General features: G+C 51.5%; 1 protein-coding gene and 1 pseudogene across 1 annotated transcript in view; one reads left to right on the plus strand and one right to left on the minus strand.

Moving 5' to 3' along the window:
- Nucleotides 1–201: 201 nt before the first annotated feature.
- CRISPLD2 (cysteine rich secretory protein LCCL domain containing 2) overlaps nucleotides 202–14,308 on the plus strand; it is an 84,213-nt gene continuing 70,106 nt past the window's right edge. Inside the window, exon 1 of the mRNA XM_060000969.1 lies at nucleotides 202–350. The gene's annotated coding sequence lies outside the window, so the exon portion shown is untranslated. The remainder of the gene's footprint in view (nucleotides 351–14,308) is intronic.
- LOC132417213 (arginine/serine-rich protein PNISR pseudogene) lies at nucleotides 5,500–5,900 on the minus strand (annotated as a pseudogene).

Below are 14,308 nucleotides of genomic sequence, written 5' to 3' on the forward strand. Positions count from 1 at the left end.
ATCTTTGTTCTGTGCCCAGTCCCCCAAGTGTGGCCTGTTCTCCTTGTGGCCATCATAGAAGCCCTTTGAACAAAGAAAGTGATCAAACATGGCCAAGTTCAAAGCCAAGAGATGGGGCGTAATCTCTCCCCACCAGCCACGCAAGGCCCCAGGCCATGGGGCCGCAGAACAGTCTTCCAGCCTAGTGACGAATCAGTAATTCAGTTGATTCCATTTACTTCATCCGTTTTGACAGGTGAGTAAAGTAAATTGCATGATAAATGCAAGGAAAGAGGAAGCACAAGGTGCCGTTGAGGAAGACAGTGACCTAAGCACCTGTGACCTGCCAACCATCTGTCTTCACCGAGGAGGTAGCGTTTGTGCTGAGTCATGCGAGGCGGGAGCTCCCCAGGCGGAGGGGGTAGAGCACGTGCCAAGGCCCAGGGGCACGGAAGGGCCCTGTGGGCTCAGCAGCAGGAGGCGGAAGCATGGGCGGCTGTGTGTGTGAGGGGAGGCGCAGGGAAGTGGGTGCAGTAGCGGGAGAGGACCCCGGAAGGCAGCCAGGGACGAAGCTGGAGTGTCTTGGTCAGGCTTGAACTTTCAGATGACTTCTGGCCGCAAAGTGGCGAAGAGAGGAGGCACAGCAATAATGACTATCGCTTACAGGTTTTTAAAGAAGTGCTGGGCACTTTGCGTTTAAACCTCACAACCACCTCATGACATCTGTATTATTATTATTGGGGGGGGGGTGGTTTTTAATTTTTTATTTTTTGGCCGCTCTGCTCGGCGTGTGGGATCTTACTTCCCCGACCAGGGATGAAACGTGCGCCCCCTGCGTTGGAAGCGCAGAGTCTTAACCACTGGACTGCCAGGGAAGTCCCCTGTATTATTTTTTTTAGTATACAAATCAATGAGTTTTAACTTACTGTAAAGTCTTTCCTCACTGGCCAGGCTTGACGAGCTGGTGGCTTGAATGTGCTCACCTATAGGGGAAGGGAAGGGTCATCTCTTAATGCACTGTATGATCCCATTTACGGGACCTGCTGGAACAGGCAAAGCTGGGGGAGGTGGGAGGGGGGTGGGAGGTGAGGGAGGGCCCAGGGCTGACTGGGGAGGGGCATGAGGTGGTGGAAACATTCTACCTGTGATTGTGGTTGTGCGGTATAGACGTTTGTTGGAACTGGTTGAGCTCTATTTGAAGTCGACCTCCTATAGGTTTGATTTTAAAACGCCTCTGCGGCCCCCTGCTGGTGGGTTTGGGTCAGTGTGGGCGCCGCTAGTCAGTGGAAGGGGATCGTATGAGAACAGGCAGATGCCCCTTCCTCTTTTGTGTTTCGGGGTACCTGGCCTCTCCCCTTCTCAGCTGAGGCTTCTGTCTGCCTCTGGGGGACCAGGGATGCTTCAGGAGCTCAGCATGAGAGAGGAGTCGGAGTCTAGCTTTTAGAGTTCTTACTGAGATCAGAGGCCTGAAAGTGGACACCGGTAAAGAGAAAGGTTTTCTAAATCCCTTTAGCTCCCACTTATGCGTCAAGAGCCAGGCCTGTTATCACCAAAAATTCTACAAATAACAAATGCTGGTGAGGGTGTGGAGAAAAAGGAACCCTCCTACACTGTTTGTGGGAATTTAAATTGGTGCAACCACTGTGGAGAACAGTATGGAGGTTCCTTAAAAAACTGAAAATAGAACTACCATATGATCCAGCAATCCCACTCCTGGGCATATATCCAGAAAAGGTGAAAACTCTAATTCAAAAAGATACACGCGGGCTTCCCTGGCGGCTCAGTGGTTAAGAATCCGCCTGCCAATGCAGGGGACGTGGGTTCGAGCCCTGGTCTGGGAAGATCCCATATGCCGCAGAGCAACTAAGCCCGTGCGCCACAACTACTGAGCCTGCATGCCACAACTACTGAAGCCCGTGCGCCTAGAGCCCCTGCTGTGCAACAAGAGAAGCCACCACAATGAGAAGCCTGCGCACTGCAACAAAGAGTAGCCCCCGCTCGCCACGACTAGAGAAGGCTTGTGTGCAGCAGCAAAGACCCAACACAACCAAAAATAAATTAAAAAAAAAAAAGATACATGCACCCCAGTGTTCATAGCAGCACTATTTACGGTAGCCAAGACATGGAAGCAACTTCAGTGTCCGTCGACAGATGAATAGATAAAGGAGATGTGGTACGTATATACAATGGATTACTACTCAGCCATAAAAAAGAATGAAATAATGCCATTTCCAGTAACATGGATGGATCTAGAGATTATCATACAAAGTGAAGTAAGCCAGACAAAGACAAATAGCATATGATATCACTTATATGTGGCATCTAATAAAAGTGATACAGATTAACTTATTTACAAAACAGAAACAGACTCACAGGCATAGAAAACAAACCTATGGTTACCAAAGGGGAAACCGTAGGGGGGAGGGATAAATTAGGAGCTTAGGGTTAGCAAAGACACGCTACTATATATAAAATAAACAAGAAGGACCTACTATATAGCACAGGGAAGTATACTCAATTTTTTTTAATAACCTGTAATCAGAAAGAGTCTGAAAAACAATATATATATAACTGAATCACTTTGCTGTACACCTGAAACTAACACAACATTGCAAATCAACTGTACTGCAATTTAAAAAAAAAAAGCGCATTGAGTTTGGCCTCCACACTGATTATCAGCCATAGGGGAGTGAAATTCAGGGCTTCGTGAAAGGGGCATCCTTGCAACACAAGAAGGTGGGAAATCCTTCCTTCCCAGCTCCAGCCGGGTGAGGGAGGGGGAATGAGAGAAATGGGGGTGGCGAAGTGCCCTGGGCTGTCCCCCTGGGTGCCCCCCCACCGCCAGAGCTGAGGGAAGGAGGGAGATTAAAGGGGAGGCTGAAAGCAGAAGGACTCAGAGCCACCCCCAGTGCGACATGGAGGGGAGAGCACCGTGCACCGGGCGAGCTCCAACATGGGGCAGCGCCGTGGGCCCAGGCTGCTGCAGCGGCCTGGCTAGGAGGGAGTGGCCGTAGCTGAGCCCAAGCTTGCTGGAGTGCGTTGAAGGGGCCTGCTAAAAAGCTGTGTCCACACGCCAACCCCCAGAATGGCGAGTGTGACCTCGTTTGGAGAAAGTCTGCAGATGTGATCAAGTGGTCATGTAGCAGATCTCAAGATGAGATCATCCTGGATCACCCAGGTGGGCCCTCACTGCAATGACCAGTGTCCCTCTGAGAAGAGGAGAGGCTGTGTGAGGACGGAGGCAGAGATTGGGGTGATGCAGCCACAGGAACGAACGCCTGAGCCCCCAGAAGCTGGAAAGGGCAGGAAGGATTTGCCCACACTTTGATTTCAGACTTCTGGTCTCCAGAACTGCAAGAAAATGAATTCCTGTTGTCTTAAGCCCCCCTGTCTGTGGTCATTTGTTCTGGCAGCCCCAGGATGCTAATATTGGCTCCTGTGTCTCGTAAAAGGATCTGGGGGTTGGGTGGGTTCCCCTCCCCCGGGAAAACCACAAAGACCCTAAACTTTCCTCCCACCGCAGGAGGCATCACAGGAAGGAGAGAGTCAAGGAAGAAGCAGCCATGAGAGGCTCTGGGTGGCGCATCTCAGATTAGTGACCTGAGACTTTTTGAATGAGCAGAGATGCTCTCAAGTGAGAGAAACTGGGATACTGCTTATTGTCAAGTCCGAGTACCACTTCCCACATCACCTCCAACCGCCCCGTTATAGAAAATAGAGACACACCTCTGAGCACATGTGTGAGCGTAGCTGTCAGTCCCACGGGGATGAGAAGTGCACGGAGGAGCAGGACAACGAGGGGAGACGCAGAGGATGCCCGGAGTCTCTGCCCGCGGTCTCGGCCACGGTCACGTCCAGTCTGGTCCGAGCTTCTGCGGGCGTCCTGGGGCTCCCCCAATGGTGGAGGGTGGCTGCTGCCCACGGGGATGAAGGCTGAGCCTGGCCCCTGTCCGATTTTTGCATCTGGAAAGTGTTACTTGATTGCTAGAAAAATAAGCAGGCGAACCCGGGTCGTTTCCGGTGAAGAGGCTCTAAAGCGGCACCTCTGGAGCCAGACGACCCAGGGCTGAGCCGAGTGCCGTGTGGTGTGCGAGCCGCGCTGCCTGGAAGCCGTTCCCTGCGTTGCAGCTGACTCACGGTTGCTTCCCCTTTGAGGGGCAGCGCGGGAGCCTGTGGCCCAGCTTCATGACTGCCCCGATGTCCTTTTGCAGTCACAGCGAATCGTGGATCAGTGTTAGTGTCCTCTGGCTGCTGTAATGAGTGAACCAAACCTTAGAGACTTAAAACAGCATATAAATCAACATAAATCTATGGTCTTGCAGGCCCGCAGGTCAGAAGACCAAAATGGGTCTCACTGGACTACAGTCAGGGTGTCGCAGGGCTGGTTCCCTCTGGAGGTTCCAGGAGAGAATCTGTTTCCTGGCCTCTTCCTGCTTCTAGAGGCGCCTGCATCCCTTGGCTCTTGGCCCCTCCTCCAGCCTCAGAGTGCACCCCTCCAGCCTCTGCTTCTGCATCACACCTCCTCTTTCTCCGACTCTGACCCCCAACTCCCTTTTCTTTTTTTTTCCTGTTGAATTTTTCTATTTCTGTTCAGTAACAATATCATAAAAATAATACCTTGAGATTTTTATATGATTTCTTTCTTCCGTGAACACATTTATCGTCACAACATCCCTGTGAGGTAGGGAGAAATCAGGTACTCTTTTTGCCAATTCCAGGAAGGGAAACTGAGTACACAGAGGTTAAATCACTTGCCTGGGACACAAAGAACACCAGCAGAGTGAAGTCGGGGAAGTGGGAATGCCAGGGTGAATCACTGCTGAACTTAGGAACCAAAACATTTTCAGATGTGGGAACATTTGGCATAGATTCCAGAAAACTAGAAATGAACTACTTCCTAGTGTTAAAGATTAGGATATTCGTTATTCTTTTAAAAGTGATATTAGAGGATTACTTCCTGAGTTTTCCATTCTTACACTGAGAAACAATAATAAGTACTAATAAGGAAAAGGAGCTATGACTTCACCATTAGCATAATCAAAATAAGATTCACCTATAATTTTTTTTTTTTTTTTTTTTTGCGGTACGCGGGCCTCTCACTGTTGTGGCCTCTCCCGTTGCGGAGCACAGGCTCCGGACGCGCAGGCTCAGCGGCCATGGCTCACGGGCCCAGCCGTTCCGCGGCATGTGGGATCTTCCCGGACTGGGGCACGAACCCGCGTCCCCTGCATCGGCAGGTGGACTCCCAACCACTGCGCCACCAGTGAAGCCCACCTATAAATAATTTGAAGTGACTGTTAAAAATAATAAGACAAGTCCTAGAAAACTGAAGTAGCATCAAGGAACCTAATCATACTATGAAGTAAAAAAAGCAAACAAAAACAGATAAAAGCTTATGGAAGATCTTCACTATCTGAAAAAAAAAAAGGGAAGAGAAGGATGGGTGATGGTGGGGGCAGAGTATCTCTGACAGACTAATTTGTCACATAGTGACACAAATTTTCTTTAATTGGAGACCAGACATGTTTTGCTCTGCCAGGGCTGCTGCTAAAAAGGCCTAAAAAGGTTGCAACGGAGAGACCTCGAATGCTGTCTCCCCTAGATGCCCGGTGAGGTTCCCAGTGTTCCCAGCCCCTGTCAGCCTGGTTGCCACGTTCTGTTAAAAGTTTGAATCCCCTTGGAAATTCCCATGATTGTTTGGACCAGACTCCATGGTAGACGTACCTTGTGCATTTGGCATCATTCCTGGTGGTGGCCCTGCCATGCTTGGCTGTCCTGAAGCTCCTCTTTGGGCAAATCCAAGCTTGAGCCAGTGCAGCCCAGTCAGTCTGGCTGGGATCCTCCTGGTGCTGGAGTGACTGCATCCGTTGTTGCTGATGCCAGGGCCACTGCTGCCAAGGCTGTCCTCCTGGAATCCACATCCTGACTTTTAAAGTATATCTGACTTTCTCAGAGGTTCACCTTCTGTTTAAAATTTAGGTGGATTCACAACTACAGCTTGGAAGCATAGCAGCAAGATTACTTACACCCCACTCTGGTTCCGGAACACCGTGTCGCCACTGTTCCTATACTACCCTGCCTCCCTCTTGGAAGGACGCTTGTGATCACACTGGACCCACAGGATAATTCAGGATAATGTCCTCATTTCCAGATCCTTAATCACATTAACAAAGTCCCTCTTACAATGTGTAGTGGGTTGACTAGCATTCCCCCAAATTTCATCTTCACCCAGCCCGCAGAATGTGATCTGATTTGGAAATAGGGTCTTTGCACGTGTAATCAAGTTGGGCTCCCACTGGAATAGGGTGGGTCCTCATCCAGGCACTGGTGTCTTCGCAAAAAGAGGGAAGTTTGGACACAGACGCACAGGGAAGATGGCCGTGTGACCATGGAGTCAGAGATTGGAGGGATGCAGAGCCTGGGAACCCCAACTTGCGACCAGCGGAAGCTGCCGGAGGCGTGGAACCCATCCTCTCCCAGAGCCTTGGAGGCAGCAAGGCCCTGCTGACACCTGGATTTTGGACTTCTGGCCTCCGGAACCGTGAGAGCATAAGTTTCTGTTGTTTTAAGCCTTCCCATTTTTGGTCCTTTGTAGTAGCCCTAGGAGGCTAACGCGTCATATAAATCACATTGACGGGCTTCAGGAATCAGGATGTGCACATCTTGGGGGGCCGTTATTCAGCCTGTCACAGAGCCTTGGAGGAGCGGAGAAGCTTCCATGCTGGGGAGGAGCTGAGTTGCTGGAGACTGCAGTTAACCCAGGTATGAAGTCTAGGTTTGCTACCATGGGCTTTAGCGCAAGTGACGCCATTTCGCGCCTGCGGTTTTCTTTATTTTTTTATTTTATTTTTTTGCGGTACGCGGGCCTCACCTCTGTGGCCTCTCCCGTTGCGGAGCACAGGCTCCGGACGCACAGACTCAGCGGCCATGGCTCATGGGCCCAGCCGCTCCGCAGCGTGTGGGATCCTCCTGGACCGGGGCACGAACCCGCGTCCCCTGCATCGGCAGGTGAACTCTCAACCACTGCGCCACCAGGGAAGCCCTGTGGTTTTCTTTTTAACAGACTTGAACATGCAGATTTGGGGGGCGGGGTACACAGTTCAGCCTATAAGAGAAATACAAAATATTCCCCGGGATTCTTCCCTGGGAAAGCTGGCTGTTTGGAGGGGGAATGTATGGCTTTCAGAACATTCTGTCCTTGACCAGGTTACATGGCGTGGTCTGTTTTGGTCAGCCTTTGCCATGTAACAAAGCATCCCGAATCATAGGGGCTTCACACAATGCAGTGTATTATCCCCAGGTTCTGTGGGGTGGTCCTGTGGTGTCACTGCAGGGGACTGACAGCTTGGCCAGGGCTGAGGGTCCAAGGCCGCTCGCTCATGTGCCTGGCGGTTGGGGCTGGCTCTCAGCTCAGGTACTGCGGTCCCCAGCCCCCCGTACTCCCCGTCGTCTCATCCTCCAGTGGGTTAGACTGGGCTTCTTTATAGCACAGTTGTCTCTGGGTCTGAGGGAGTGGCAGCAGAAGCTGCAGACCCTGTGGGTCCCAAGCTTGGAGCAGGTGCCCCATCACTTCCACCGTAATCTGTTGTTCAAAGTAAACCACACAGCCAAGCCAGGTATGAGGGCCGAAGAATAGACTCCACCTGGCAAGGAGCTGAGGGGCAGAGCCACAGCCGGGCGAGGACACGGGGAGGCGGGGGCCACTGGGAGCCGTCATGCTAACGATTGGCCGCGTGGTCATGACTCTCCTGAGGAGACGATTCCAGGTTTGGCTTGGGTCGACAGCAAGCCCCAGTGAGCAACAGACCCAGGTCATTCAGCTGACGATTGGGAACACATGTGCGCAGGGAGAGGCCCTTCTCACAATTGTTCCCGGGTCGGAGACCCGCTAGGGCTTGCACATCTGCACGAATCCACTGACTCACCCCGCCACAGCCTGCCAGGGACTCCAGAAGTCTGTCTTCCATTAGGGCCAGTATTTAATAGGAACACAGAGGCCGCCCCATCATTTGGAAATAAGAATCTCAATTTATCTTGGTTTAGACAAGAAGGAAGACAGAGCCCTGTCACGTTCTATTCAGTAGATCACGGGGTATTAATGACTTCGGTTGTTGCCATTGTCGAGTGCTTTCTTGGGAGTCAGAGATGATTCTGTTACAGTCAGCAAACATTTGATGACCGCCTTCTGTGTGCCTGGCCCTGTGCGGTAAAAGCAAGGAGCGGATTGACCCTTCCCGTCCCTGTTACCTATCGCTGCTGTACAAGAAACCACCGCCAAACTTACCACCTGAGGACAGCACCAGTCATTGGTTTTGCTCGTGCATCAGCTGCGTCTGGAGGACCCGCACTTGCAACTGCACGTTGGTGCTGGCTGCCGGCTCTCCTCCCCGGGGCAGCTTGGGCTTCCTCACGGCATGGCGGTGGGCTTCCAAGTACAAGCGCCCCATGAGGAAGAAGTGGAAGCTACCAGGTTCTTAAGGCCTAGTATAGCGTTACTTCTGCCGTATTCTTGGTCACACAGTTCAGAGTCAAGGTAATAGTGTCCTTGCAAAACTCATGTCCGCTGGAACCTCAGAATGGGGCCTCGTTCGGAAAAAGGGCCTTTGCAGGTGTAATACCACGAGGTCATACTGAGCTAGTGTGGCCCTAATGCACTGTGACTAGTGTCCTTATATGGAGAGGAGGGGACACGGCAGATCAGAAGCTGCAAGAGGAGAGCAAGGATCATCCCCTCCAAGGTTCCAGAGGGAGCCTGGCCCTGCCGACGCCTCGATTTCAGACTCTGGCCTCGGATAGTGTGAGAGAACAAACTCCTGTTGTTTTGAGGCACCCAGTTTGTGGTCATTTGTTCTGGCACACCTGTGACACGGATACGCTCATTTACCCTGCTTTTCAAACTCTGACCGCACACTCCATTTATTTGATAGTTTTCTGGGGTGGGGGAGATTAGGGAGGGTGTCCCATAGGCAATAGTGCTTGGGAGGGACGGTATTTATAGAAACAGGAGTGACAGGACTTCCGTGGTTAAGAATCCAATGCAGGGCTTCCCTGGTGGTACAGTGGCTGAGAGTCCGCCTGCCGATGCAGGGGATGCGGGTTCATGCCCCGGTCCGGGAGGATCCCACATGCTGCGGAGCGGCTGGGCCCGTGAGCCATGGCCCCTGGGGCTGCGCGTCCGGAGCCTGTGCTCCGCAACGGGAGAGGCCACAACAGTGAGAGGCCCGCATACCGCAAAAAAAAAAAAAAAATCCAATGCAGGGGACACGGGTTCAAGCCCTGGCCCGGGAAGATCCCACATGCTGCAGAGCAACTAAGCTCATGTGCCACAACTACTGAGCCTGTGCCCTAGAGCCCGTGAGCCAGAACTATTGAGCCCGCGTGCCACAACTACTGAGCCTGCGCCTCTAGAGCCTGTGCTCCACAGCAAGAGAGGCCACCACTATGAGAAGCCTGCACGCCGCAACGAAGAGTAGCCCCCGCTCGCCACAAGTAGAGGAAGCCTGCGTGCAGCAACGAAGACCCAACACAGCCATGAATAAATAAATATATTTAAAAAAAGAAACAGGAGTGTTGACGACTCAGAGGACAGGGGTGAGAGGGATGATACTGAGAACTCTTGACAATTAACTCGTTACTACAGCAGCTCTGTAAAGTGAGTCTGTTACTATTCCCATCTCACAGATGGAGAGATCAAGGGACGGGGAGGTCAAAGCACTTGCCCAGGGTCTCAAGCCAAGAAGGATAGAGCTTGGATTCAAGGTCCAGCAGGAGATCTAGAGGCCCAGGGCCCCTCCCTAGCAGGAGGGTGCAGTGCTGTGATTCCCTTCCTGGGGGCTGGAGGGGAGACCAGTTTTCATTCTGTTCATCTGTCACTCCCCCGGCTGGTGTGCAGGGGTCCAGCTCACATAAGGACCCAGCACACACACTGGGGGGTGCCGTTCGTGAGAGAACAGGCAGCATGGGGATGCTTGGCTTCCCCCCAGGCTGGCAGAAAGGTTTAGGATCTTCCAGAAATGCCACACCCTGGGTGTGAAACCCAGGGCCCAGCCTCCTCTGGAACAGCCTGATCGTCATCCGGGGAGAAAGCAATCACCGTTGTAGCGTTTGCCAAAAGAGCTGCGTTTCCTGAGGCGTTCCCAGCCACAGTCATTGGTGTTCTCTGGCTCTTCTCCTTGGATATTGGAGAGAAGGGGCGGGGGGGGGGCAGAAACCCTGGTGATGGCGGGAACCCAGGCATGTTTCAGGTTAATGATTTCAAAGCAGTGTGAGCAGAGTCTCATGAAATTGTGAAATGTAGTCTTCCCGTTTTCATGAAGATATAATCATACTTCCATTTTGTTGTTTGCCTCCAAGAATGAAGAGGTTCCAGATGGATGATTCAAAAGAGAGAAAACAGGGACTTCCCTGGAGATCCAGTGGTTAAGATTCTGCACTTCCACTGCAGGGGCCTCAGGTTCAATCCCTGGTCTGGCAACTAAGATCCTGCATGCCGCGCAGTGCGGCCCAAAAAAGCCCCAAAAAACCCAACCAAACAAAAAAACAAAAGAGAAGACAAGGAAACAATAACAGCAGAAAATAGCCTCCCTTGTTCTGACGTTAGATTTATTATCACTTTTAAACTAAAGACGTTATCAGGATTGGCTACTAGGGAGGAACAAAAACCCCACCCCTCCTCCCCACCTAAATAAGGATAGAAGCTTATTTCTCTTTTATATAAAAGAAGTCCGATGTAGGTAGTAGAACTGATATAGAGACCTGTATGAGTCATGGACCCGAGTGCCACCATTTATGGCTTCTGTTCCCAAGGTACCTCATGGTCCAAAGTGGCTGCTGCACTCCAGCCATCATGCCCATATTCTAGGCAGGAAGGAAGAAGGAGAACCGCGAAGGGCAAACCTCCCCCTCCCTTTAGGGAGACTTCCTTGAAGCCACACAAAACTATTCCACTCACTCCTCCTTGACTTAGATGAAGTTCTACAGAAAGGAGAAGGTGCAAGCCTGGCTGAGAAGTATCATTTTTTAGCTGAGTGACAGTGCACTCGGTTAGAAATCAAGAATCTTCTTATTTTTAAGGAAGAAAAGAGATGAGCTGTCTGGAGGCAACTTGAGCATTCTGTGTCGCTGCTGGGGAATTTTGTGGTGAAAGGGATCTAGCACTGAGATGGAGCATTGGGAAGCTGGCATTATCGTCCCAGGGTGGCCACAAACTGTGTCACCCTGGGTGTTGATGATTTGGCAACCTTATCACTTTTCATAAGCTTTTCCTCGCTTGAGGAGGAAGGATTCATGAGTGTTCCAGGATAATTGTTTGTACTTCAAAACCATTAAAGCGTGTCCATCCCAAATCCTGTGAAGAAAAGCTCCCTGAATGTTCCAGTACTTTCTAACCAAAGAATTTAATAGGTTACTCCCTTATGACCACCTTGCTTCAACAGGTATCCCTTGCTAGCTGGAAGCTCACAGTTGGAACTCGGGACCTGAATAGATTCAGAAAGAGAGGGAGGGAGGGAAAGAAAGACAGAGAGGGAGCCCCCCATTGGACCTATTAGTGATCAATTACCACATCACAGATTTGTTAAAAGCCCAGGTTTTGGGGTCCACTGGGTTCACAGCCTCTGTATCTCTTGTTGTGAGATCCTGGGCCACCTATTTATGCGTGTGAACCTCAGTTTTCTTTTCAGTTTAATGGGGTTGCTACAGATCCCACCTCACAGTACCGGCATGAGGATGGGAGACAGGATTCATGTAAAGCACTCAGTAGATGATGAGCTGGGGTTCCTAGTTCCCTCTTGTGGGCTCGGGGTTCACCCAGCACCCAGGTGCCCAGAGAGAAAGGGAGCTGTTTGGGGGGCTGTGGCTGACTGTCCTCTTTGGTGCCAGGAGCTCCCCCCAAGACATCCATTCCAGCTCCCCTGGCCCCGGGCCATCCTCCCCATGGCTGCCTCATGATCTTCCCCAGATGCAAGTCTGCCTTTTGGGGGCTCCTAATTCTCTCCCCCCAGGTTCACATCTACATTGCTTAGCAGGCTCGCTCAGGCTCCCACCCCCAGCCTCGCCTCCCCACTATGTCCCTGTGTTCCCTGTTCATCCTTCTAGACCCATCTCTCTGGGCCAGCTCTCTGCCGAGCCCCCCTGCCTTGGATCCTTCCCCACTCGGATCAACAGCTCTGGCTGCCCCGGCCACTGGGTGAACACGTGTGCCGGGTCCTGTCCCCCGGCCACAGGCTTGTGGTGATGGCTGGGTGTATTAGTTTGGGTTCCCCCAAAACAGCCTTAGAGACAGGATGTGAGTGCAAGTAGTTTATTGGGGAGATGATCCCAGGAAATACCGGGAGGAGGGGGAAAAGGGAAAGAGCGAATGGAGAGTGGGCATCATGTCAGCTATCACTGGGGCACCTGGAGCATAGTCCCCTGGGTTCTCTGGGAGCAAGTGTCATCCCCTGAGCGGTGAGGGAGCTGGGGTACCTATACTCCAGGTCTTATTCAATTATTGGTTGAGGGCTTCCCTGGTGGCACAGTGGTTGAGAGTCTGCCTGCTAATGCAGGGGACACGGGTTCGAGCCCTGGTCTGGGAGGATCCCACATGCCGCGGAGCAACAAGGCCCGTGAGCCACAACTAGTGAGCCTGTGCATCTGGAGCCTGTGCTCTGCAACAAGAGAGGCCGCGATAGTGAGATGCCTGCGCACCGGAGTGAAGAGTGGCCCCTGCTTGCCACAACTAGAGAAAGCCCTCGTACAGAAACGAAGACTCAACCCAGCAAAAATTAATTAATAAACTCCTACCCCCAACATCTAAAAAAAAAATTATTGGTTGATGCTGTTCCAATGGGTGTGATTCCATGCCAGTTTTGGCCTGCCAAGGGCATCGTGCCCAGAGGCAAAGGAATGTCTGTGCCGGCAGCTGGAAGTCAGGCAGGCAGGCACTGCAGCCATCAGGGTTTAAGGACCAGGATGGGGCATGACAGCATCTCCTAAAGTGGCCATGTGGCCTGAGCAGGGCCAATCGTGTCTTTCCCTGGGATTTTACTTCTCAATTTGTAGCCAGGTGGAAGGTGTGGCCTGTTGAATCATAGCTGCCAGTGGCCACCTTCTGTGCCTCGTGGGGTGAACAGAGGAGCCAGGCAGAGCCCAGAGAGACGGGGGGAGGTCAGGGGAGGGGAGGGGGATGTGACCATCTTCTCTGAGGCCCTGGTCCCAGGTGTACCTGAAACTGTCTCTCCTCTGGGCCTCCCACTCATAGTAGCCGATACATCACCTCTTTTTCTTCCTCAGTCTGTCCTAGTTACGTTTCCATAACCTGCATCTGGCCCCCCATCACGTCTATCCGTGCCGCCTCTGTTCACCCCTCGGTCCAGACACCCGCCCCCTCTGGGCTCCTTGGAAGCCTGTAGATCCCTGTCACTGCCCTCAGCACAGAGGATGCATTGACTGTCCACCCGGGGTCCCCCCGTCACAAGGCTTGTCTCATGTCTGCCTTATTCATCTCTTTATTCCCAGAATGCCTGGTCCAAAGGAAGTCCTCAGTAAATGTCATCAAATAGAATAAAAAGTGAACTCCAGCATTCATTTATTTTAAAAATATATTTACATTTTCTGCCTATATTACTTCTTGTGGGGTAACTTGAGGTGGATAAACTTGCTTTCCACTGTTGGCTGAAGAATTCCTTTAATTTGCTCTAAACTACCTCTCTCGAACTTTAAGGGGGTGTTCATCATATTCTGGGATTTGGTGTTCACTTTTCCTATGTGAGTCATAGTTTTTATATAGTTAAATAATACCACAGCTCAGCCTTTGGCGTCCCAATTTCTTCTTGTAAAAAGCCTTCCTCTTTATATGGCTAGACTTTTTCAGTTCTTTCCTATTTCTCTCCTATATGTGCCCGCACTTTGTCTGACATATAGTAGGTGCTCAACTAATATTCAGTGCATAGAAGAATGAAGGCACAGATATCCTCAGAGAAGAGAGAGACTCCTGGATTTCCTTCCCTAGACTTCAGGGTCCTCGTCTTAGTTTGGGTTCCCAGAAGCAGACCCTGAACTGAGGATTTGAGGGCAGGCAGCTTATTTGAGAGATGCAAGGAATACAGGAAAGAGATACAGGGAAGGGAAGGGACGTGGTAAAGTGTACAGCATTAAGCCGACAACTGTGTGATCAGCTGGAGAATCCTTCTGGGAAACATCCACCTCGGAATCATCTCAGCCGAGAGCGCAGGATCTGGGGTATTTACACCCCCAGCCCTGGTAGCCTCTGTCAGCCGATGCCTCAGGGGCATTAAGTAAGTCCCAGGCATTTGGGGGCTTTGGTCTCATTTGATTGGCCGTGGATTGA

The sequence above is a fragment of the Delphinus delphis genome, chromosome 20, assembly GCF_949987515.2.
Source record: "Delphinus delphis chromosome 20, mDelDel1.2, whole genome shotgun sequence".
In the NCBI taxonomy this organism is placed as follows: domain Eukaryota; kingdom Metazoa; phylum Chordata; class Mammalia; order Artiodactyla; family Delphinidae; genus Delphinus; species Delphinus delphis.